Source organism: Crocuta crocuta, unplaced genomic scaffold, assembly GCF_008692635.1.
Source record: "Crocuta crocuta isolate KB4526 unplaced genomic scaffold, BGI_CrCroc_1.0 scaffold4, whole genome shotgun sequence".
Lineage (NCBI taxonomy): Eukaryota > Metazoa > Chordata > Mammalia > Carnivora > Hyaenidae > Crocuta > Crocuta crocuta.
The window spans coordinates 5,168,272-5,195,236 of record NW_027529996.1 but is presented as its reverse complement, the minus strand read 5'-3'; the positions used below and the strand labels follow the sequence as shown (position 1 = coordinate 5,195,236).

General features: G+C 39.9%; 1 pseudogene; it reads left to right on the top strand.

Moving 5' to 3' along the window:
• Positions 1-4,472: 4,472 nt before the first annotated feature.
• Positions 4,473-5,288, top strand: LOC144231095 (small ribosomal subunit protein eS6 pseudogene; annotated as a pseudogene).
• The last annotated feature ends 21,677 nt before the right edge of the window (positions 5,289-26,965 follow it).

The window sequence follows — 26,965 nt, the reverse complement described above, 5'->3', positions numbered from 1 at the left end:
GTTTATGAGATCAAGCCCTGCATCAGGCTCTGTGCTGGCTGTGCAGAGCCTGCTTGAGATTTTCTCTCTCCCTCTCTCTCTGCCCCCTCCCTGCCTGCATGCACTCTCTCTTTCACTCAAAATAAATAAACTTTAAAAAGAAAAAAGATCACTAATGTACATCAATTTTTCCTATTCTGAGCCCCAGAAATGTTTTTTTTCTTTTTGCAGCATTATGTAGTCATTAAGACTGTACACTCTGGGGAACTGAAATCTGGCTCAGCTGTGTGACCTTAAGCATGTTACTTAACTTCTCAGTTCACTTACCTGGGGATAACAGTACTTATACAGTTCTGTATTAGTTAATACATGTATATACTTAGAATGGTGTCTGGCACATAGTAAATATTCAGTAAATGCTATCACCTCTGGCCCACCCTGCCTTCAAGGAGGATACATCCCACCCCCAAGTTACTCACTCTCTCCTCTGCTGACCACTGTGAATGGTGCTGCTGTCCTCATGTTCATCACCCTATAGTGTCCCCTGCTGGTCAGGGCCTCCTGAGGACAGGAGCTGTATCTTAATCATCTTTATATTCTCCACTATCTGTTGCAGAGTTCAGCATTTTGCAATTGTGCAATGTTTGTGCAACCAATATCTTTCAAAGAAGAGAGAATAGCAGGCAGTTCTTAACTCTTCAGCAGAAGGTTTGATTATTAATTATCAGAGACCCAAGAGGTCTCTCTCGCCACACCATCTGTGACACTTAGGAAATTTCTTCATATGATTCTAACTTCTTTCCCATCATTATGGAAGCATCTGCTGAGAAGAACCCAGAAGAGAAAGGAGGGAGGGAATTGAGTCACTGTGACTGATCCCAATCTGCAAGGCAGCCAGTTCCATTGCTTTGTGTTCTGTGACCTTTTCAAGATGTCATTTTTCAAGACTCTTTCTCAGCAAGAGCACCCGGCCTTCCCCAAACTTCCCTTAGCATTGCTGTACCATCCCAGAGTTAGTTGACCACAGAGTTTTGTTTACAAATACTATGGCAACCTGAGAAGCTTTGGCAAATCTAAAATATCTTGCCAGCAAATAAAACACAAGGCTGGAGCCATCAAAGCCCTCTGGACTCTCAGCCTCACTGATAGGGTTTTAAAGACATCTGTTTTATGTTCCTGAGCAAGCACTGCACCACGGTTTTCAGGGCATTTTTCTCCTTCAAAGGGGACATGTCCTAAGGGACATTTAAAAAACTCATTCCTCTTGCCAATAACTGCATTACAGTTTAGCTGCAGAGCCTCACTGAGGGGATTATCAACTTTCTGATGTACAAATTTTAGTGGGATAGTTCATCAAATGTTATTTTTTCAGTGTGTCCATATCCCCTTCCCTTTACCTGCTTAGTATGGTTACAGATCCTGATAAAAAGATTCAAGTACAAGGAATCGGGGGGTCGGGGAGAAGAGGTGATCCCAGTAAAGAGATGGGGAATGAGACAGGAAAAGAAGGTAGCAAATAAACAGTGCATGATAGAGTCCATTTCTGCTGGAAATAACTGGAGCATAAATTTGGAAACACAATGAATCAGTTAGAATGTGTGCTTTAAAAACCAAGGGGCAAAGGAGCTGAAGATTTATGCATCAGCTTTCATCAGTCATGGTTGAGGACTGTTGGGTAGAAGAGATGAAACAAAGCCTCAGGCACTGCTCACCTAAGGAAAGAAAGTCTTAGGATGTGAGAAGTCTGACACCCCAGTGATAAGGCCAAAGAGGATAGGACAGGGCAACAGGAGTAACCCCTAGAAGCCCCACCTTGGCCCTTTGCCCAAGGTTGGGGATTCTCCTCTTTGAATTTGTACATTTTTATCTTTCTTATCCTAAACAGAATGCCTATTGGTGATATACACATGAGATGTCTTTGACAGTAGTTCCCTTCCCACTAACTGTGGGTCACATCTGATTATATGTGCAGCACCCATGTAAGATTAGAAAGAGCATTAGGTCTCACTAATAAGTAAACATACTTTTACCCTTTATTTCAAACCTCTTCACATAGTTGATTATGGCTGTCTTGCTATGCCTAGTCTTCCCTTCTTCAAGCTGAATATCCTCAGATTCCTTAATAAGTATAATACAGTAACACCACTCGTGTTTGAACAATGCTTTACTTCCTTATGAGCCACAGAACATGGTTATACCATAGCTGCCACTCGTCTTGAGTCCTCCCATATCTTCCTCATCCTTCCAACTCTGCCACTTTCTGTAAGTTTGGTTCTTGTTGGTATAAGGAAACATAGATTTCTAGCAGCCTAGGTAAATATGCTCTATATCACTGTCCACTCTGTAAAGAATTTGGTATGTTACCCTCTTTGCAAGCAAACAAACTAGCCTTACACAGTACCATGAATGCTGGCAGAAGATATCAGACCCCTGGGTCAGAGACAAAAGACTTTATTACTCATGGCACAGCAAATAACATAAGCATCAGAATATTTGTGCCAGTTCCTCAAGCCCAAATTCCCACAAGGCAATGAGAAGAGGACCAAATGACATCCACATTTGCAGTGGGTTGCTTTTCAGGAGAGTTTACAGAACCTGAATCCTTTATAAAGGCCAAAAAGCAAACAAAGCAAAAAGTCTGACCTTGGCTCCAATGGGAGAAACCTTTTTTATACAAGGTTTATAGGCAATCTTGTCTCCCACTCTAGAAGAATCTATCTCTAGCTTCCAAGTTGTTTGCTATATAAACATCTTTGAGAAGATAGTCCAAAACAAAGTTAAGAAATACAGAAACATGAGAATCATATACTTGTCTCTCAAGATTTATGTAATAGGTAGATAAATGTAGATGACTACATTAATTCTTATAAACAGTATCCTACTTTCCAAATGACTTGCATTTTCATTTCAGAGGAATTTCATTTGCATTTTGGGAAATGATATCTTTTATTTTAGCTCTCAGGTTCTAGCTACCCGATTCTCTGTCAAGTTCCTTAACGAAGGAAATACACAAACACTTAAAATATAATTGTAGAGTCCCTACTTGAATAAACACAAGAGTTTAAAAAAATTAAGTGAAGGGTTGCAGAACTTCTGTGATTTGAGATGAAATGTCATGGGCCAAATTCCTCTCTCACCTGAATCAATGAAAAAACTCAGACAAAATGCATGACACAATGGTTTTCAAGATATTGAATGTCAGATAATGAAAGACAATGAACATTAAAAGAGGAGAAACAAATGAAATGAATCTATATGTGTCCTATCTTACTGCCTAGAGTAGTTTCCAGGATGTGGAAGAGAAAGGAAAAACTTAGCTAGAGTCAGCATCATCCCTGAGTGAGGAGACAGAACTGAGAGTCTGAGGAGATTGGTCTCCTCATAGCTAGAGTTTGTATGAGAGAGTCCTGGAGAGAACAGGGCTCAGAGAGCTCTTGAGATCTGCAGATAGCTCACAAGTCTTTAGCTGAGTGCTGAGCAACATTTGTATGTCAGGAAATAATCTGAGGCAGGCTGAATTCAAGGTTGGGGGGCGGGGATAACCAATAAGATTAGAAGGAATAGCCAAAGGTCATACAATGCCAAAAAATAGTTCCTGGCTCCACAAACCAGAGAAGAACACCTCATAATTCAAAGTTGTCAGTTAACATATATTCAATAGTTTTACTTTAGTAATGGGGGGAAATTAGCCCTAGACTAAAAGCTGCTCTGATCCTGCCTAATAAAATCTAAAAGCAAGACCCAAAAGGATCATACTGTTAGATTTGTAAACTCAATGATATTATAATAGAAAGTATTTAAATGAAAAATTAAAAACAGGTAAGAAAAGGATGAACTGAGGATCAGTGAGATCTGGGACAACTTCAAGTGGCCTGATATCTAGGCAGTTGGAGTTCCTGAAGTAGGAAGAAGAAATAATAATAATAGAAATAATGGTCAGAAATTTAATGAAAACTATAAACTCACAGACCTAAGAAATTCAACACAATCCAAGTATAAGAAACAAGAAGAAAACCTCATAATAACAATGCATTGATAAAGAGATTCCAATGATAAAGAGAAAATCTTAAAAGCATGTGCGGAGGGGTGCTGGGCTGGCTCAGTTGGTTAAGCATCACACTCTGGGTTTTGGGTCAGGTCATGACCCCATGGTTCTAGTTTTGAGATCACACCACAGACTGGACTTGAAGCCTGCTTGGGATTCTCTCTCTCTCTCTCTCTCTCTCTCTCCCCCTCCTGCTTATGCGCACGTTCTCTCTCCCTCTCTCTCCCTATCTCTCTCTCTCTCAAAATAAATAAATAAAACTAAAAAAAAAAAAAAAGCATGTAGGGAGGCCATCATGTGGCCTATTGCAAAAGAACAAAGATAATTTATTAGATAATTATAGTAGACTCCTAGTGAAAAGAATGCAAGTTGAAAGGGACTAGAGCACATATTCAAAGTAATGAAATGGAATTCTATATCCAACAACAATAAATTGAACAACTTTAAGATGGACCAATTCTCTGAAAGTTCACTCAACATAGCTCTTTCTCATGGCGCCTCAGAGGTGGTTGGCTGCCTCAGGGTGAGGCTGAACCTCTCTTTCCCAGCTACTGGCTGCCAGAAACTCATCGAAGTGGGCAATAAATGCAAATTTCATACCTTTTATGAGAAGCACATAACCACAGAAGTTGCTGCTCATGCTCTGATTGAAGACTGGAAGGGTTGTATGGTCCCAGTCAGTGGTGGGAATTATAGGCAAGGATTCTCCCTGAGGCAGGGTGTCGACCTATGGCTGTGTCTGCCTGCTACTGTGTAAGGGGCATTCCTGGTACAGACCAAGGAGGACTGAAGAAAGAAAGTGCAAATCTGTTCCAGGTTGCACCATGGATGTCAATCTTCTTGGTTATTGTAAAAAAAAAAAAAAAGGTGGGGGGAGGAGATATTCCTAGATTCACTGATATTACTGTGCCTTGTCTCCTGGGACCCAAAAAAGCTAGCAGAAATCTTTTCAATCTCTTTAGAGAAGATTACGTCTACCAGTATATTGTGAGAAAGCGCCTAAACAAAGACAGCAAGAAACCTAGAAACAACATGCCCAAGATTCAACATCTTGTTACTCCACATGTCATGTGACACAAACATCAGCATTTTGCTCTGAAGAAATAGTATACTAAGAAAAATAAGGAAGAGGCTGCAAAATATGCTAAACTTTTGGCCAAGAGAATGAAGACAGCCAAAGAAAAACACCAGGAACAGATTGCCAAGACACAGACTGTTCTTTCTGGGAGCTTCTACCTCTAAGTATGAATCTAGTAAAAAATGAGATTTGCTAAGAGTAACAAATAAGATCAGACTTAAAAAAACAAAAACAGAAAGTTCACTCAACACAGATAAATCTCAAAATAATTATGCTGAGTAAAAGGAGCCAGACCAAAAAAAGAGTACACATGTATGGTTCCATTTATATAAGTTTCTAGAAAATGAAAACAAATCTATGAAAGAAAGCAGATCTGTGGTTGCTTGAAGTGTAGGAATGGTGTGGGCAGGGGCCAGGAAGAGGGGAGATGGATGAATTCCAAAGGGGCAAGAGGAAACTCTTGGAGCGTATGAATAAGCCCATTATCTTGATTATGTGATGAGTTCATGGGTGTATATATATGTCTAAACTTATCAAATTGTATACTTTAAGTATAGGCAATTGGTAAACCACTTTTATCAATAAAACTCAGTTTGGTTTTTTTCCAATTTGAAATCTATAAATCTCACTTCAATCCGTTTTTTTTTACATTTTTCAATTTCTTTTTTTTTTATTTTTATTTTTTTACAAATAGTTTATTGTCAAATTAGTTTCCACATAAAATCCACCGGTTTTTAAAGTTAGACTTTGAAGCACCAACCAGCTCTATTAAAAGAGACCCACTTGAAACAAGGCGGTGTGTGCCTATCCGATGCTCGCTTATGTGCAGTACATAGAATTCTGTTCTGAAGACAGAACGGGAAGAGAAGGTGGAATGGGAAAAGAAGGGAGGGTACAGGCAGCCAGCCCGGCTGGAATTACCTATTGAGCTACCAGCACACACAAAAGAACGCTTCACTTGCCCACCCTCTCCCCAGGCAATACACGAGGTGCAAAGTTAAGTAAAATCGACTTTCACTACTTCTGGCCTGACTGAAGTATTCCCTGGCTTGAAGCTGGCAAGCTCGGTCCAGCTAGCTTGCTAGTTACACCATCCTGACAGGCCACGTGCTCAGCAAGCTCTATTCCAAGTCACAGTGTCCTGGGTAAGCCCTCAAGGGCATTGCTTGGGACCTTGCTATAGGCAGGCCAAAGATTTGCGGGTTTTTAAGCTGGGGAACTCCAAGGAGGGTTTCGGTTCTGGTGCCTGCAGTACACAGAGAAGTTTTGTTTGATCTATTAAGGCAATTGAGATGTTGTAACTCATTTGCAACTGATTTGATTTTACTCCAAAAGTATTTCCCTCCAGCCTCGACTTGGCTTTTGTGTCCTGGAAACCAGGAGAACCGTCTGTGGGTAAAAAGTAAAGAGGCCTAATGGGCAAAGAGAAAGGAACTCAAGGTCTCCCTGCATATGAATATTTTAATTACTTTAGAAGTCCCGCCTCCCTGCACCCGCTCCTCGGGCCAGTCGTTTCCTTCCCCCGGGGCGGTGCGCGGGGCTGCTGCCGAGCTGCCGGGGCTCTCAGAAATGCCACCGCTGTTGCCCTTGGCAATCCTTTATTGTGCAATGCCCTTTCTCAGGAAGATGAATACAAGCTGTACATACCAAGTGTCAGTCACACACTCAGCTACCACCGGCCTCATTAGGCAAAAACTGAAAGGACCTCGAGGGGAAAAAAATGTGGCCGAATCTGGAGTTCAGGGAAGAAGGCAGCAAGGGAAAGAAACTTCCTGCTACGTGGAAGCCACTTCCAGGCAAACAACCGAAGCCCCGCACAGCGCGTTTCCCTCCCTCCCGAGAGCAAGGGCCATTTTAAATTCCATCTCTTTGTCAACCTGTTCCGGCCGGTAGCACCACTCCCATGGGAGCCACAGGCACAAAGCCCCGCACTAGGTGGAGGTCGCATGTGCTACACAGCACAGCGTCGGAGGATGGAAGATGCATCCATCCATCTGTGGAGAGAATGGGGCACCACGGCTTTTGTTTTTTATAAAAATCTAGATCTGCCTTTCAGGGAAGAAAAACACCACCTACCCTCTACCCTTCTGAGTTCCAAGTTGAGACAAAAGGCAGACTAACAGGAGAAAACCAGAAGATTATTAGCATATATACCTTATGTATTCACAGGAGATAGGCAAGGAAAATGAGTGACACCCAGGGGTGGCTTTAGAATTCAGGATTAAATACTATCTTAGTAGGGAAAGAGGAGGGAGGGACTCAGGCCTCTCAGGGAAGAGTAAATGATTTGGGGGGAAAGAGGTATTGATGGGAGATACGGCAGTTTATGACAAAGTTTGTTAGGGGTGGTATTAACTTCTAGTCTCCTCTCCTGTGATCTGCTCAATCTTCCCCAGTTAATGACATTCCCAGGGAGGGAGGGGCTTGCGGACAACAGAGTTCCTATTGCCTGACCTGTCCTCTGGCAAATGAGGGGAAATTGGGGAAAGCCTTTTCCTGCATTTATTGTCTTTCAAGTGACTACAGCTCAAAATAATGAAAATAACAAGGCATACTGGGGTAGCCTGTCCTGAACTACTGTCCCATTTCTGCTGCCCTTCAGCCTAGAATTAGTTGTGAAACCTTATGCAAGTCACTTTATCTCCCCGGGATTCTGTTTGTCCCTCAGTGAAATGAAAAGATTACACTCTAGTTTTCAAGCTTTAAGGTTGTATTTAGAAGAAAACCACAGGCCTAAAATGGTGTCACTTAGGTTAAGACCCCAAGTCAGTAAACCAAGACTTTATACCTAACCTAATTTGAGTTTCAATCGAATGTAACCTTTAACCAGTCAGGATGGAATTGCCTGGTGAATATTAGGGAATTTACTGAAAGACTCCTTTGGCTCCCCTTTGGAGGTCAACCTTCCCAAAGCAACACATTCCTTGTTAATATACTGCTTTCTTCTTTTTGCTGTGCCCTTTCTCTGCCTCTAAAAATCTTTCTTTTGCTTAGTTCACTAGAGCTCCCCTCTGTTTGCTGGATGAGATGCTGCCTAATTCATGAGTCATTTAATAAAACCAATTAGATCATGAAATTTACTTGGTTGAGTTTTGGTTTTTAGCAGATTTGGCAGCAATGGGATCCAAAGTGAACTTTTGACAGCATTCAGGGGCAATAAGAAACAAACATGATGCCTTGCAAACTGTTTTGAGTTCACGGTCTTTTTCACCATCTCTGAGGGCTGATGGTGAGTCCCTCTTGGTTTGAGCTCTGCTCTTTTTTAATTTAAGCTACCAACCTAATTGGCTTTCCAGTCTAAGGTTAACAGGTCAGTGGAGACTGACAGGAGGCTCTAACAGAGCTTAGCCCTTGGTCCAGTCCACAGTTCCACGCTGGAATCCCTTCTCCAGTTCCCACCTGTATTCTGCATTTCTGGGAGTTTTCTGACTTAGTCTATGCTGGGAATTGCTGGTGGTGCACACGTCCTTCTCTTGGCCAGCTTGCAATGACATCTTTTGGTTACTGCTGGTATGTTGAGGTGCATATGTTTGTTTTTCTTGTATTGTGTAAATAAAGCCTTAGCTAATGGGATCCTTAAATTCTGAAGAGTCTGGTGCAGGGGTGCCTGGGTGGCTCTGTCAGTTGAATTTCAGCTCAGGTCATAACCTCACAGTTCATGGGATCAAGCCCTATATCAGGCTCAGAGCTGACAGCACAGAGCCTGCTTGGGATTCTCTTTCTCCCTCTCTCTCTCTCTCCGTCTCTCCTGCTCATGCTCTCCTTCTCTCTCTCAATATAAATAAACTTAAAAAAAAAAGTTTAAAGGGTCTGCCCCAGCACCTTCCAGTACATCTGCTCATCTCATGTCTAAAACCTGAGACAGGGAGCTGTGAATTTCTATAAAAATGGCAAAATGTTACTAAAAGCAATACAGAACCACAATGACCATTATGGGGAATATTCCAATTCCAATTAGACAAAATCATTCATTTGAGAGGTACACTTGAAAGAAAGGGTTCCCAAATTAAACTGAATAGTATACCTATTTTGGTTGGCAAGCAATAACCTCTAAAAGGTTTCAAAATTCCAGAATTGTTTCATTGAAAGGCTCATTGCAGAAAGCTAATGAAAAATTAAATATGTGGGAGGTACTCCCCCCAAAAAAGACTGTAAGACTGACATAACTCCAATTGCTTCCTTCTTTCTTCCTTTGTGTACTCATCCTAGTCTCAATTATTTTTCCAACCTAAAAAGACTACACAATATAAACAAAAATTTTCCAAGTCAGTGACCTTAAAGACACCCCCATATCTACCTTCAAAGGAGCCCCCCCCCAATATGGGCCCCTTTCAGAGTTCACGACACAGAGACATTTTCTGGCAAACTGCTACATTTATCCTTCAACAGCCAAAGGGAGACTCATAGATTCGAGAGCCTGCAGAAGGGATCCAGGAAAAGCTGGCAGAAGCCAGCAAAAGATGAAAACTCTTCACGGAATTAGTTCTCCTGAGTCTCTGTCTGTAGTGCTCAGCCAAGAGAGCAAAATAAAATTTTGCACTGTCCCTGCCTTTCCAAATCCAGGCTCATTGGTTATTGATCCTTTTGGGACAGGGAAACTGAAGGACCCATGAAAAACGCTGGATTTTTTTGTTTTTTTTTTTGCTCCTTTTCCTGCTTCTATTCTTGCTAGGACCTGCACCCCAACTTTTCACATGCCTTATAGTTCAGATAATGTATGTCCTTTTTGTAAAGGTCAAGAAATTAATGATTTCTTTGGAGTCTTCCAGAACAATAGCTAACTAAGGAGTGACCAGGCAGAGTCACCAGGTACCATTTCCCAAAACCACCGACTCCACATACCTAGACACCAAGACCCACAGCTCCAGGGTCGCAGTGACTTATGGAGGACACCTGCACACTTGTCCTTGTTTTGACCATTCCTAGATGTCTGAGAGGACACAGTCACCAGGCCAGCATCCTCAATAAAAACCCCAGGCCCTGAGGAGAAACGAGACTGTCCTATCCTTTCTGAGTCTCCCAGACACTCCATCAGCTGTGCCCTATCACTTACACTATTCTGTAAACCCTGTTCTCACTTTCTCTTGGAGTTTGACTTCTATTCTGTGCAAAGCCAAGGACCCTTTTGGCTGGTACTGCAGAGCCCCTACTGAGTTCTCGGACCCAGCCAGCCTGCATCACCTTTTCTCCCAAAGAGAGCTGTTGCTTTCTTGCTCTCCTCATTTTACATTACTGGGCTTGGCTTTCTACCAGGACAGCCCTAGTCATTGGTTCTTTCTCTTGGCTGTCTTTGGGAGTGACTCTTGATTTGGGAAATTTAATAGCCTTTGCACCCTCTTTAGGGACCTGTCTTACACTCAAGCAGGGTGGGTGGGGGGAGGAGTATTCAATACCACTAAGAAGATTTAAAATTAGAACTATGTACCCAGAGGGAAAGAACCAAATCGAGGATAATGTGGTAGGGAAGGTAGCTTAACCTATGATGTCATTCAAGTTACAATTCAATTCTTTAAGTGAGAGCAACTGTCCTTATCTCACAAATCTTTTGGAAAACAAAAATCAGCTCCAGAGGCAATTCTAAATTCAACTATTTCTTACCAATCCCCAAACTTCCCTTTGTTCTTCTCAAAAGGTTAGTAAATCATTGGCCTTAGGAAACCAAAGTCCTCCTTACAGAAACTTACATTCTTTCATTGTTCCTTGAAGTTAAACATCTTATCATGTCTTTGAAATATAAACACAGCCCACAATCACCTGAGACTAAAAGAAAAAAGGAGAAGAAGTCCTAAGAAAAAAAGAGAAGAAGTCCTTTTTTAAAAATACAAACTGCTGCAAGGGTGCGTGTTCCCAAACTCTAGCACAGGTCCCTTAACATTAATTTCAGGGACAAATACAAATCTTTTTTATTTTTTATTTTTTTTACAAATAGTTTATTGTCAAACTAGTTTCCACATAACACCCAGTGCTCATCCCCACAAGTGCCCTCCTCCATGCCCATCACCCCTCCCCCCTACATCCATCAGTTCTCAGTTTTTGTCAGGGACAAATACAAATCTTAAAACTCTTTTCCATAACTATGAGTAACCATAAGGTCTTTGCACCTGTGTGTTTGTGTTTATGTTATAAATGTGAGGTACTGTTCTACCCCTGGTGGTATTGCTAAAATTAATTTGAAAAAGAGCCCTATTCAGTGGGTTTGAGGACAAGTGCTTGTAAGGATTGGACAATTTAAAATACCAAAAAGATAGAAACTAACTCCAATTTTTTTCAAGTTCATGTGAACTGGGAAAATATTTGATAAATAAAGCTAGTTTAAGGTTGATGGATTAATTAAAACAGGCATGTCTTTAGAGTTATCAGCATTAAATATAAAACTTTTATTCTAGCTGAATTTACTAGCCAAATAAGTTCATGTTATCTCCTATAAGATTTATCAACATGTGGGAGGGGGTATGGGCTAAATGGGTAAGTGGCATTAAGGAATCTACTCCTGAAATCACCTTTACACTATATGCTATTTAACTTGGAGGTAAATTTTAAAAATAAGTTAAAAAAAGATTTATCAACAAAAAATTAATAGCTTGGGAGAATGGCTGAAGTTGTCTAATGTGTCATGAAATTTGTAGGTAATCTAAACATAAATACTGAACAGAAGTGAATTAAGTAAAAGCAAGAAAAGTTTATAAATGAACTTTTCAGCAATAGTTATGTCTACTTAAATAGCTTTCCCAAAGCCTTTTGGATAACCTAAAACCTTAAAAGTTTTGGTGAATGAGGTCAAATGATAAGTTAAATTCTTTAAATATCGAAATCATTTCCAAATAAGATAAAACACTAAAACATTAATTACTAAACACAGGTTTAATCTACTTTTGGCTTGTTGCAAAGAAACTAAAAGATATTTGGATGTGTTAGCACAATATTGGAAAACCAAAAAAAGCATATACTTCTAAAAATTATGAAATATATTCATAAATTTGCAAATGTAAAGAATACTGGTGTAACAGTTCACAATTGCTTACTTATAAGCTTTCACTCAAAATTAAGGGCTCTAGGAGTTACAAATTCTAATAAATGTAATTAAGAATATAGAAATAATAAGGGAAATTATTCTATATGCCAGGAAAGTTTTGGTAAGTAAAAACATGACAAATAGAAATACATTTTTGTTGAGGAAAAAGGAAAGTAACTTTGTCCTAAAGTAAGACTGGCTATTCAGAGAAAGCTTTAGGGGTATCTGGCTGGGTTAGTTGGTAGAGTATGAGACTCTTGATCTCTGGGTTGTAAGTCTGAGCTTCATATTGGGTGTAGATATTACTTAAAAATAAAATCTTTTTTTAAAATTTATTTATTTTGAGAGAGAGGAAAAGCATGAGTGGGGGAGGGCCAGAGAGAGAGGGAGAGGGAGAATCCCAAGCAGGCTTCACAGTATTAGGGCACAGCCCAAAGTGGGGCTCAAACCCGTGAATGGTGAGATCATGAGCCGGGTCGAAGTCTGACACTTAACCGACTGAGACACCCAGGAGCCCCTAAAAATAAAATATTTTAAAAATAAATAAATAAATAAATAAATAAATAAATAAATAATAAATAAAGGATTACTTCAGACAAAAATCTAAATTTAAAAAGAAAGTTACAAGTTTGTGGGAAAGAAATCCTTGAAAAGAAATTTTAATATGTGATTGGCCTGACTTCCACACAAGACATCAGCAGCAGATTCTGTAAAGATTGTGATACATGCAGATGAAGTCCATTAACTGAAGAGTCAATGCTGTGAGAAAACCAAGAGGGCTGTTTGGTTCTTCCCAGCTCACTGACAAACCCCAGTTTTCAGTTTTTGCATTCCTTCACCTACCACAGTGCATTTCAGAGGACTCAAATTATAAATAGACATTAGTGGGGAAACTTCTATTAAATNGCTTTGGCAGGTCCATAATCCTGGGAAAACTGTTTTTGTCTCAGAGGCCCCAGACCTTTTCCCTCTGGACCCTTTGAACACCTACAACTTAACCTCGTTCATAGAGATGCCACTTTGTAAGTGTTATCAATATGTTCTTGTTACTATGTTTTCTGGATGGGTTGAAGCCCCTCCTGATGCTCTCACAGTGGGAAACTAAGGGGAAAAAAAACTGTTAAAAAATGTGTTTCTCACTTAGGATATACCTCTCATAATCTCCAGTGAGCAAGGCACCCACTTCCCTGAGCGAATCATACAAGTCTTAACAAAATCTGGCAGACTCATTGGAATTCTGCCAGCATACAACCTTCTGCTGATCTCTTGTTGTCTCATGCTAGTGTGGCCACCTACTGTAAGTCTCTAATGCCTTATGTTCACGTCTGTCATCAACAGATGAAGGAAGCCTTCTTGGGTCCCAATTCTAAGGATTCTGCTGAGGGGCATCTGAGTTGCTCAGTTGGTTACATGCCTGACTTCTGCTCAGGTCATGATCACATGGTTGGTGTCCCACATGTCAGCTGTCAGCACAGAGCCTGCTTCAGATGCTCTGTCTCCCTCTCTCTCTCTGTGTCTCCCCTGCACACGTGCATACATGTTCTCTCTCTCTCTCTCTTTCAAAAATAACATTAAAAAGAATTAAATATATATATATAAAAAAACCAAAAAACCCACAAAGGAATATGTTGATCATAGTTTATAGCCTGGTATTTAGGTATTTTGGAAATGTTATCAGGGAAAACCAACTCTCGAGCCCCGTTGGAAAGGAACTTACCAGGTGCTCCTGACCATGACACTGCTACAGAGCTAGAAGGTATCAAGCCCTGGGTTCACCTCCCACATCTAAAGAAGGCTCCATGTGACACCTGGTCCTATACAGAGGCTGGATTCCTCCAAATCAAAGTGACGAGGAAGAGCAGTAGTGACATTGAGGCAGACTATTTCTGCCCAAGACAACAGATCAAGAGTTCATAGTTTAACTGAACATGAAACTTTTGTCTTTCTTTTCCTTTCCTTTACTCTGGCATTGGCCTAGAAAGATAATGCCTCATCTTCATCTCCAAGGCCATTACTAAGGGTGTGGGGAGGGGGTAACCTCTGGAATTTGGAACAATGTTTTATGTCAGGCTAGGGAAAAAACTCTAACTGTGTCCCTAACTTTTCAGAAGCAAAATAAGATATCTCATTGGTTGACTCCTCTAAATTCACATGATTGAATTAACAAGGATGTTCTAGGAAGCTTTCATGATTCAGGATGTACTCCTTCTGGCAGGTCCCTATTTCCCTGAATATAAATAAGGCTATGATCAAGAAGCTCTCCTTAATTTTTTCTCTCTCTTTTATAAGTGTTTATTTATTTATTTTGAGAGAGAGCAAGCATGCAAGAAGGGTAGGGACAAAGAGAGAGGGGGAGTGAAAGAGAAACCGAAGCAGACTCTGCACTGTCAGCACAGAGCCTGACGTGGGTCTCTGTCTCATGAACTGTGAGATCATGACCTGAGCCAAACTCAAGAGTTGGATGCTCAACTGACTGAGCCACTCAGGTGCCCCAAGAACCTCTCCTTAATTCTTAACAGCATTAGAGAATGTGCTGCTAAAGCAATAGTTGACCAACTAAGGTTCTCTGGCCACATTTGTTCTTGATAATAAATAGCTCTTCATTATCTTTGAACTGAGAAAGGAGGTGTCTGTGCTGTGGCCAACACCACCTGCTGTACCTAGATTAACACTTCGCAGGAAATTAAAACTCAATTACATAAAATCACAAAACAAATCACTTGGCTTATAACAGTGATTCCTTCCATGGGGTCTTTCTTTGACTTCTGTGATTTCGGTTGGTTTGGGTGTTGGGGACCGTGGTTTCAAAGCCTCCTCCAAAAATTGGGGATTATTCTGCTTATAGTGATCATTATAACCTCCCTGGCATGTTATATTTTCTCAAAAGCTTTAAATGGACGTTCACAGCTGCTAGTCACCAAGCAAATGATCACCTTAAGACTGGAACATCAGAAAAAGCACACAGAAGATGACCTACTTAAGGAATATGAACCAAAAGCCATAAAGTACAGACTAAAGCAAAAATGTCATGGCCTGTGAATGCCAGCGAAGCATCAGCAAAGGCTAAGAGAACTACAGAGCAGTAGCTGAGAGTGGCGCCAATGTCTTAAATTTTGATCACATCTCTGAGTTAGAGGAAGTCTGATCAAAAGGAGGGAACTGTTAAAAAGAAAACCATAGGCCCAAAATGGTATCACTTAGGTTAAGACCCCAAGTCAGGAAACCCAGACTTAATACCTAACCCAACTCCAGTTTCAATCCACCAGGAATGTAACCTTTAAACAGTCAGCATGGAATTTCCTGGTCAATACTAGAAAGTCTTGCTGGTTGACCCCTTTGACTCCCCTTCAGAGGGCAACCTTGCCTAAACAATGCATTCCTTGCTAATAAATTTCTTTCTTCTTTTTGTTATGTTCTCCCTGCCTTTAAAACCCTTTCTTTCATTTCGCTGAGTGGAGCTCCCCTTTACTTGCTAGATGGGAGGCTCCCCTGATTTATGAATCACTTAATAAAACCGATTTGATCATCAGCTTTACTTGGTTGTATTTTATTTTTTAACAGATTTATAATCAGAGTTTATAAAATCCACTTTGGACTGTTCTCTGAACCCGGAGCTCATAGGACATCAGTCAGAATTCATCAGAGTAGAAGTTATCTATGAAGGAGGACCATTCTATTTTGATTTGCTTTGTGGCATTTTACCTTTTGTCTGGTACACCTGGCACACACTCATAAATAAAACAATTGATCCGAGTTACAAGGAGCCAAAATTGTAAGGGCCGAAATGACTTCACAAAAAAACTCTGCCTGGCCTTGAGTCCCAGAACCTTCTTTCTTTAAAAAAACACAACAAAAACATAATTTTTTAAAAAAGTTTATTTCTGGGGCGCCTGGGTGGCTTAGTCGGTTAAGCGTCCGACTTTCGCTTGGGTCATGATCTCGCAGTTCGTGGGTTCGAGCCCCGCGTCGGGCTCTGTGCTGACTGCCAGCTCAGAGCCTGGAGCCTGTTTCAGCCTGTGACTCCCTCTCTCTCTGACCCTCCCCTGCTCACGCTGTCTCTCTCTCTCTCTCCTAAAAATAAATAAAACATTAAAAAAAAATAAAAATAAAAAGTTTATTTCTGGGGCGGCTGGGTGGCTCAATTAGTTAAGTGTCAGACTTCACCTCAGGTCATGATCTCATGGTTGGGTTCGTGCATTTGTGCCCCGCATGGGGCTCTGGGCTGACAGTTCAGAGCCTGGAGCATGGTTGGATTCTGTGTCTCCCTCTCTCTCTGCCCCTCTGCTGCTCACACTCTCTCCTCTCAAAAATAAATAATAAACATTTTATAAATAAATAAATAAATAAATAAAAGTTTATTTCTTTATTTTGAGAGAGAGAGTATGCACAGGAGTTGGTTAGGGGCAGACAGAGAGGGAGAGAGAGAATCCCAAGCAGGCTCTGCACTGTTAGCGCAGAGCCCAATCTAGGGCTTGAACTCACCAACTGTGAGATCATGATCTGAGCCGAAGTGGGCCACTTAACTGACTGAGCCCCCCAGGCGCCCCAACAACAATTGCCTTCTTAAAGACTAGTTCTTACCAACCTTGAATGATTATGGGTTATTTTATGAAGGAAGACGATGTGTGTTCTTGTAAAATTAAATTTTATCTTTATTCCTTCTCATGAAAATCTGTATACACAGGAACTGAAAATCTTTGAGCAGTTATTAAAAATCTATATAAGAATACAAAAGAGCTAAGAGATAAAACTGTTTACTTTTATAAAATATCTTTGATGACATGAGTATAATAATTTGTGTGTATATAAATGTGCATCTATATGCTTTCCTTTAAATACATTTGAAAAGAAGTTTGAAACTTGATGATACTATTTATAATTGGCACAGTAGTTTGAATTATGCCAGTACTACATTGTAAAGGTAGACTTGTATTTTTTGATATTTAACAATGCTTAACACTTTAAAATGCCACTTTTGAGGAATGAACATGGTGTAACACATTTGAATATGTGTGATGCCTAACTTTTTAAAATAAAATAGAAATTGTGCTTATTTGCCATTTTCTTTAGTTTAATCTTGGTCATGTTTTAGTGTGTATTTTTAGTTTCTTTCTAAAAGTAACAGTTTGGCGTAAACATTACTACAGGTTTTTTATTAATGAATGCATGTAATTCTACTGAATTTGCCTGGTCTCAAGACTTTTTTCTGTATATATAAATTTAGCTGCTATTAACAGAAGAGAGAGCTTTCTGAGTGGCCAGTGCGTTAATCAAATATAATTTTTCCTAGATCTTCAATTAATCTCACTTTAAAATGCCCAAAACAGGGATGCTTGGGTGGCTCAGTTGGCTGAGCATCCAACTTTGGCTCATGTCATGATCTCACAGCTCATGAGTTCGAGTCCTGGATCAGGCTCTGTGCTGACAGCTCAGAGCCTGCTTCTGATTCTGTGTCTCCCTCTTTCTCTGCCCCTCCCCAGCTCACACACACACTCTCTGTCTCTTAAAAATAAATAATAAAACATTTTTTAAAAATTTAAAATAAAAATAAAATGACCAAAACATGCATTTCTTGAATATCTTTGAGTAAAAATTTGTATATCATTTGTTTCAAAAACAAAACCAAACCACTTAGGTTGTTTCCATGTCTTGGCTCTTGTAAACAATGCTGCAATAAACATGAGAGGGCAGATACCTCTTCAGGATAGTGATTTTGTTTCATTTGGATATATACCTAGAAGTGGTGTTACTGGATCACATGGCAGTTCTATTTTTAATTTTTTTTAAGGAACTTCCATAGTGGCTATGGAAGTTCAACTTACATTCCCACCAATATACATGCTTAATGATGAGGGCTATCATTTCGGATAGATTATACTAGGATGTGAAGCAAGAAGAGAGCCTGGAAGTAGGCCTGTGTAGCTGATGGCTATGGTACAAGAATTATACCCTTGGCCCACCTCTGATTTCAGCTATAGTTGCAGAAAGGACAGTTCTGGAAGACTCAGACTTACCCTGAACTGGTGGTATCCCACCTCATGCCTACTGCATAGTCTTTCTGCATTTGAGTTGTTTGTATTCTGCTCAGAGCTCCATAGGACAAGCCAGTGCAGTCTGTGACAGCAGGAATTTGATGCCCCCAAGGGCAACCTTCAGCCAACTTGGCACAAGGTACAGTGAGGTGGGTGAACGCTCTAGCCTCTCCATCTTTGGGCAGACAGTCTGACAGGCGTTCTCTATGCTCTGCAGTGGGTCCCCGCAGAATCAAGCACTGCATCCACAGAAGCAACTGTGACGGTATACATTCTTATTGGCTTCTCCTCCTTCCCTCTTATTGGCTTCTCTCTCACTATTCTCACCTACCTCAGTCCTGCTCTGTAAGCAAGAGGTGTACTCAAAGAAGCAGGAAGTGCTGTGTCAGGCTCCGCCTTAGGGGGAACCCAAAATAACCCAGCCTACCTCAGGTATTGAATCCATCAACCAGGAATTTTGTCACAGGCTTTGCCAGCACCAAGTTCCAGAGGGAGTAAAAGAGAGAAGAAAAAGGATGCCCGAACGGCCCTGAGAAGTGTGAGCAGAAATTCAATACCAGGGCAATGGCAGGGGACTGAGAGATAGCAATGTGGAAACTAAGCTCTTGCTCTTAGCTCTTGCAGATGGGAGGGAGGTACCTGAGCTGGGCTGGATCAGTGAAGTGGATATGATTATGACCTTACATCTGGCCAACGAGGTGCTGCCCAGCATGGACAGGGGACCCAAGTATTTGCTGAAGAAGACAGTCTCCTGTAGGCTAGCATGACCTCAACTCTCAGGAACCAGGCAACTAGTGTGGGACAAGGAGGGCAGATCGTGAGATAGACAGTTAACAAGATGGAACAAGCGAGATGAAAGACAGGACAGACCTGGCCATAAACACCTAGAGTAAGGGATAGCCAAGGATAAAGGAATGTGGAGCCAACAGGAAACAGCAAAGATGAAAAAGCAAAGAAAGCATCATGAGATGATAACACAGACACTGGAAAAATCCAGGTGAGCATCACTTTCTGGGTGACTTTTAACAACCAATTGAAATGTATCTTGGTCACTGTGGACTGCTTCGTTTTGGTGGAGTCTGTTAAAGAGGCTTTCCCTATGAATGAGAAGTTTGAGTCCCATAAAGAGAGGTCCTACATTTAGCTCCCAACCCATAACTTTGCAGGAGAGGAGAGGCCTGTCTCTCAGTTAGGCTGGGATCTCCAGTGGCATACCCATGCTCCCAACGGTGCTAAGCCCAACTTGGTCCCCAACTCTAGGCTCTCTTCTCCCTCCAGCTGAAGCCTCATAGCCTCTACCTGCATACCCATCCTGTTTTGGGCTGGACCATTTCTGGCCTTAGATAGAAAGATTTTAAAGAGATTTAGCTTAGCAAATTGTATTGTCCCACCTAAGCCCATAAGCAGACTCTTGTTTGGCGGGGGCTTGAAGCAGATGCAATCACAGGAATTTTCTTTAGAAAAAATAATACAAAGTAATGAATTCAAAATTAGGTATAGGACCCATGCAGGTAAACATACCTGACACTGAGCCTACATTCACTTCATGAGAAGTCTACCCCTGGTTTCAATTTCTATTTTCTTCATTTCCCTGTATCAAATCCTGTCTCTATATGCCAAGTATATCCAAGTACACCTGCAATTCCACATTTCCATTGCTATTGCCAAGTTCAAACTGCAGTAATTCCTCTCCCTGGTCCTCTGGCCACCAGGTTTGTTTTACACACAGATAATTATTTTTTAAACATAAATTTGATATGTCACTCATTTACATTTAGTTAAAACCCTCCAAAGTTTTTCAATTGCTCTTAAAATGAGATCCAAATCTATTACAACAGCCAAGGTCCTATATGACTGGCCCTTACTTATCTCTCCAAATTCAATTTTACCACTCCGTCTCTTCCTTATCTGGTTCCACTCCTTGACCTCTTTTCTGTTTCTCTTTTCTCATGCTATTCCATCTATCTGGAATGCTATGACCCATAGCTGATGGTTTCTTGTTCCCCAGGTGTCAACTTCAGTGATGTCTCCTATATTAGTTTTCTGTTGCTGCTATAACAAATGACCACAAACATAGTGGTTTAAACAATACAAACACATTAGAGTTAAAGTATTAAGGTGTTACAGTTCTGGAGGACAGAAGTCCAAAATGGATCTCTGAGCTAAAATCAGGTGCTAGCATGGTTGTGTGCTTCTGGAGACTCTAGGAGAGAATCCATTTCCTTGACTTTTCCAGCTTCTAGAAGCTTCCCTCATTCATGGCCTCCTTCCTCTTGGTTCATGTCTTTGAAGACAACAATGGTGAGTCAACTCCTTTTTGTATCGTACCAATCTGACCTCTTCTGCCTTCCTCTTTCCCTTTTAAGACCATTTATGATTACACCAGGTTCTCCACCTCCCTGCAGCCCCCAGACAATCAGTCTCCCTACTTTAATGTCATCTGTAGTCTTAATCCCTCTTTGCCATTTAATATAATATATTCACATGTTCTGCAAATTAGGACAGGGACATCTTGGAGGATTTTTATTCTGCTTATGACATGCGCTCAGGCTCTCAACCACCTGATCTAATGAAGCCAACAATCCTCACCACCACTCCAGTCACTCTTGATTCTCTTTAGATCCCTGATCATTTTCTGAAATAACTGCATCCAATTTTTTTGCTTGCCTCCTCTTAGGAGGTGAGATTCTCAAGGGCAGAGGTCTTTTCTGGCTTGTGGCTGCTGGGCCCGATTGCTTAGCTCAGGATGTAAGAGGGACTCCACGAGCACGGAATGAATGAACAAATGAGAGAAAGAAATATGAGATTTGCCTTCAATAATAATGTAATGATAATAGCTAGCAAATAATCACTTCATATAATGTACTTACATAACATTTATAACCACTGGATGACTTAGGTTTTAGAATCAGAGCCAGATCAGAATCCAGACTCCTTGACTCACAAGTTGTGTAAACTTCAGCAAGGTACCTAACTTCACGAAGCTTCAATTTCCTCATCAGCAAAATGAATATAACAAAGCATTTACCTCATCATTTTTATGAAGATTAAATGAGATGTTTAAAGTGCTTGTCATGGTGCCTTACATAGCTAGCTACTTTTTATCATTCCCTTTTTGTAGTTGCAGCCCTAACTATTAAATGGTAAAGCTGGGGGTCTCATTCTGATCTGTTATCCAAAGTCATTTCAGCTGCTGTTTGTCCACTCTGCCCTGCTGGACTAATAGTCCACAGTTTGACCCATAAAAGTGGGTAGAGGTAACTTCATGGCATTAGGGATGATTCAACTAAAATCTGAAATAATGTCCTAGGTTTGGAATAGTTGGTGAAAAATATCACATGCATAGGGGCCAAAAGAAAGATGAAAGGTTAGCAACCTTGCTGCAACAAACCCAAGAAAATTCAAGAAGACCAATCTGAGACAGGTGTGGAAAGAGTCCTGGAGATATCAATGTATAGGAGGAAGGATTTTATAGAAAAATTGGGACTTTACCCAAGTGTTGGAAGGAAGCCAAGAAGGGCACTCATGAAACCCAGGCTATGCTGGTCCTATCAACCCACAATCTGGATTCACCATGCCCTAGAAGTCACACCGTACCCTCCAGAATGAACTTCCTCCCTGCATATGTGACTCAATCTGATACCTCAGTGTCTGTCTCTGGGGATCAGGGTCTTCCAGCACCCCATTTCTGTACCAGAATCTGGACCACTGTTGATGACAACCATAATACTATAATTATTCCTCTACTAATCTTTTAATTTCTTGGGTCATGGGTCAGTGCATGGAAAAGCACAGAAACAGGATTCTAAGACATACTATTTTGCCACTTACGGGTAGTGAAGTGTCTCCTATTGTTTCTTCCTTTTCTGAAAATTATTTCTCAGAAAAATACCTGACAACATAAAGGAGGGAAGGGTGGAGCTGAGTAGGAGCAAAATTCCTGCATCGTATTGAAGTTAAGGTGGGTATCAATTGAAATAGACTGTTATAAATTTAGAATGCTAAATGGTAATCATAAAAAATGGAATAATTAAGAAAACATTTAAAAAAGATACAAAAAAGAAATAAGAAGAGAATCAAAGCAGTTCACTACAAAACACAGACTAAACACAAAATAGGCAGTAATGGAGGACAAAAAAAGTGTTAAGATATAGAAAACAATTAGCAAAATGGCAGAAGTAGATTCTTCCTTATCAGTAATCACATTAAATATAACTAGATTAAACGCTGTAATCATAAGGCAGAGATTGGAAAAATGGACAAAATAACATATTCCAACTGTATGCTGCCTATAAGAGAGTCATTTTAGATCCAAAGATACAAAGAGGTTAAAAGCAAAAAAGACAAATATTCTGGGCAAATAATACCCAAAAGAGATCTGGGGTGGCTATTCCAATATCAGACAAAACAGGCAAGTCAAAATTGCTATAAGAGGCAAGGAAGGGGCGCCTGGGTGGCTTAGTCGGTTAAGTGTCCGACTTTCGCTTGGGTCATCATCTCGCGGTTCGTGGGTTCGGGCCCCGCGTCGGGCTCCGTGCTGACTGCCAGCTCAGAGCCTGGACCCTGCTTCGGATTCTGTGTCTCCCTCTCTCTCTGACCCTCCCCTGCTCACGCTGTCTCGCTCTGTCTCCTAGAAATAAATAAAACATTAAAAAAAAAAAAAAGAGACAAGGAAAGACATATATACCAATAAAAGAGTCAATCCAACAAAAACATATAATAATTATAAACATATGCACCAAACAACAGAAGCCCAAAATACATGATGCAAATATTAATAGAATTAGAGGAAGACATAGACAGTGTTACAATGATAGTCAGAAACTTAAATATACCACTTTCAATGTGGATAAAACATGTAGACTGAAGATCACCCCCAAAATAGAAAACTTAACAGTGTAAGCCAACTAGACCTAATAGACATCTCTGAAACACACCACCCAAAAACAGAAGATCACACATTCTTTTTAGGTTCTCATTGAACACTCTCCAGGATGGAACACTAGTATGCCACAAAATAAGACTCAATACATTTTAAAAGACTGAAATAATACAAACTGTTATCTCTCTTACTACAATGGAATGAAGCTAAAAAATCAATAATAAGAGGAAAACTAAAAAAAAATTTAAATATGTGCAACTTAAGCAATGCATTCTCGACAACTGAGGGTCAAAGAAGAAATCGCAAAAGAAATTAGAAAATATCTTGTTTTCTTGAATGAAAACAAAAACAAAACAGCAAAACTTAGAGAATATAGTAAAAGTAGTATTCAGAGGGAAATTTTTACCATATATGCCTACATTAAAAAGAAGAATAATCTCAAATTAGTAACCTAATTTTATATCCTGAGGAGCTATAAAATTAAAAAGCAAAAGAGCAAACCAAACTAAACCAAAAGCTAGCAGAGAAAGGAAATAGTAAAGTTTGCAGAAGAAATAAATGAAATAGAGACAGGAAAAACAACACACACACACAAAAATCAATGAAAGCAAATTTGTGTTCTTTGAAAACATTAACAAAATTGACAAACTGTTAGTTAGACTGGTCAATAAAAAAAAAAAGAGAAGGCTCTCACTCTTCCCTTCAGAGCCCACAGAAATATAGATTAAAAGTGGTATCCAAGAATCAAGGTATAGCTTGGAGGAAAACGACAAACTTGTCTCAGATAAGAGATGCTCTCGTTTGGATTTTCCCCAAAAGCAGACTATAGAACAAGTAATTGTATACAAGTGGTTTAACTAGAAAATGATCCCAGGAAACACAAGGGAGACAACTGGGAATTGAGAAAAGGGAAAGAAGGGCCAAAAAGGAGGCATAATGACACTGATCAGGTTACTGCTTTAAGCAATTGAGGCTTAAACATTTGGGACTTCTGAGAAACAGTGTTGAATGCACCTCAGGATTGTCTCACTGGAGGACAAGAAGGCTAAGGTNAGAGGTTGGTCAAAGGGATGATACAGGGAAGGCTATTAGCTGATATCTGCCGGTCACACTTAGAAGTTCCCAGACCTGCTCATGCCCCACCCTGATTTCACTTTTTAATGACGCTTAGGGGTAAATGCTGAAATCCCTGCCGCTATAGCTAACAGAGTTAATGGGGAATCTGAAGTTCTTTTGGCTTCAGCTAGACCCAAAGCAACTGATTTTATTTTCTCCTTCCCCTTGCACCCATTCTAGTTTCATCTCACCATCAGTCATAACTTTTACCATCCTAGCTTGCTTTTTCTTGAGACAGTGCAGACTTGTATCTTTGATATGTATGAATTGCTGGTATCCTTGACCTTACCAATCCTTAGAGGTTGCTGGAACTGCTCTTCCTTCAGGCACAGAATTATCAGAGGCTCCCCGATAGATCTACTGAATTTCAGACCATGCCCACTGTTACAACAAAAACATTAGGTTCTCATAATTATCAGTATAATGACCACCACCAGCATGTTAAAATTTTTTAGTCTGATGATATATTGACATGAGAGCAACAGTCACAACTTTAGATTCATTGGAACCCTAACTGTGTCCCCTGGTAGAAGTGTTACTTCCTTGAAGATCAGGACCTCTTATTCTGTAGATCCTAAAGTTGTAGGAATAGGAAATAAAAACTCCCTAATTAGGACAATGATGGTGAGAGTGAGGGGAGTCAGTTTGACTTCCACCCCTTGGTTCCACCCTTGTATTTTAGCTACCAAAGACAAAGCACCATATGATAGCCTATTGGGGACAAAGTACCATGTAACATACTTTGATCCTTAAAAGTGTTATTCTCTAAACTGGAACCTCATTTGTGTCTTTAAGAGGACATTCTAAATTTTTATCATGGTGGCAGCTTCCAGGTAAAGCAATATACAGTAGGACCAATGGATTCCATGGTCGTTGCCTACTGTCACACTTCTTTATGGTAATGTAAATATCTGTGTCCCTTGATCCAAGGCAATGTAGGCAGGATCCTATATCATAAATCAGAAATCCTATCTTCAGTTAGTGGTGCTGGCCAAGACAGTGTGGGCAGAGAGAGCCAAACTGTACCTGGAATGCTTACCAATCTCAGGTAGAAAGAATTACTTTTCCTCTAGGGTAGACGAGATCCAATGGAAGCAATTTGCCACCAACTAGCTAGTTAGTGTCCTTGAATAATAGTATCAGATCAAGTGCTTAACATTATTTCTGTGCTAACATGTTGGATGTTGAGCAATGACAATTACTAGGTGAGCCTTAGTGAGAGAGAGCCCAACAACAGTTGGACCCATACAGAGTATCTACGCTTGACACCCTTGCTAAATTCTTCACGGGCCAGTTGTGTAAGCAGTATGGTGGTGGAGGACAAGCTGGCTGATCTCTAATGACTGAGTTATCATGGCCACTTGTTCAGTGTATTTTTTTGTGACTGATACTCTCCGATGACTATTTATTCATTGACTCCCATACCCTATCAGTTAGGTTTCCCCTAGAAGTAGAATTCCACACACAATTCTGGAGTGTGCTTGTACACAATCAAGCAGACTCCCATGTTATCAAAGAAGGCCTTCAGGCAGTAAAGAGGAGATGTGTAGGTGCTTGAGAAGGGAAGCTGTCAGCATGCCAGGAACTGTCTGCAGCTGCAGGTAACTCAGATGAGAGAAGGCGATATGGAGTGGGGTATTAAAAGTATCTTCTGTAAGTGGAATATGTGTTAACTCTCATGCTATATTACAGAAAATAGACGTTTGGACAAAAGCTTCCCAGGCATAAATAAGATTAAAAGAAATAAAGTCAAAAATACATAGAGATACAACAAAAAGATAAAGAAATATGAAAAAAAGAAATGTGCAAAAAACAAATGAATTACTAAAAGTGGAATAGAGCTCAATAAACAGAAGTAGATTCTCTTAGAATGTGCACTATAGACGAATTTAATAAGAGTATTGTTTCAGTAAAATAAGAATGCGAAGACAAGATGATATAACAACATGGCATGGAAAAGGAGAGGCAGAATGATAAAAATATATTAAAAATACTCAAAAAACCCTCACCATTTATATCAGATAAATAACCTAGAACCAGCAAAGGATGAAATAGATATGCCTGAATTTTAAATTAATGGTAGGGAGAAACATCTTAAATAAAAAGAGTGAATATAAAAGAAAAAAAAGAAATGTAATGAATTAAGACAATATGATAGAAAGGACAAAGATAATTCAACTTGAATATGTTTGTGTACTTGAAGAAAAAAGAAATAATAGTAGGGGAAAAAATGTATCCAGAGATGTATAATTATATAAAATTTCCCTAAAATGAAGAACAGAATCAATAACTTGAAAGAGCCTACTACATACCAGGTAAAATTGATACTATATGACATCATGACATACTTTGGTTAAACTATTAAATTTCAGGAATAAAGTTATCTCTGTGAGCGTATGCCATATTTCATAATAAAATATATAAATTAAAAAATAAACAAAAGAAGACTTCTGGACAGGAAAAAATATCACAATAAGGGCAAACATTGAGGATGCTCAGATTTACCTAGAAAGTTTAATTCCAGAAAACATTGGAATAATGTATACCAAGTTCACAGATATACTCAGACAAAAAACACAGATAGGAATTTTCAAACATGTAAAATCTCAGGCTTATTTATTTAAAACATATCTTCCAAAAACCTACTTAATGATGAAATCTAGTCATGCAAGTAATAGATCAAAACAATTCAGAGCTTAGGAATCTGAAATGGTAAAAATAAATGTAAAAAAGATTAGTGATACACTCCAAATCTATTTAAAGTAGCTCTAAACAACCAGATACTTTTTGTTTCAGAGAAAAACATAAATATTGATTGAAC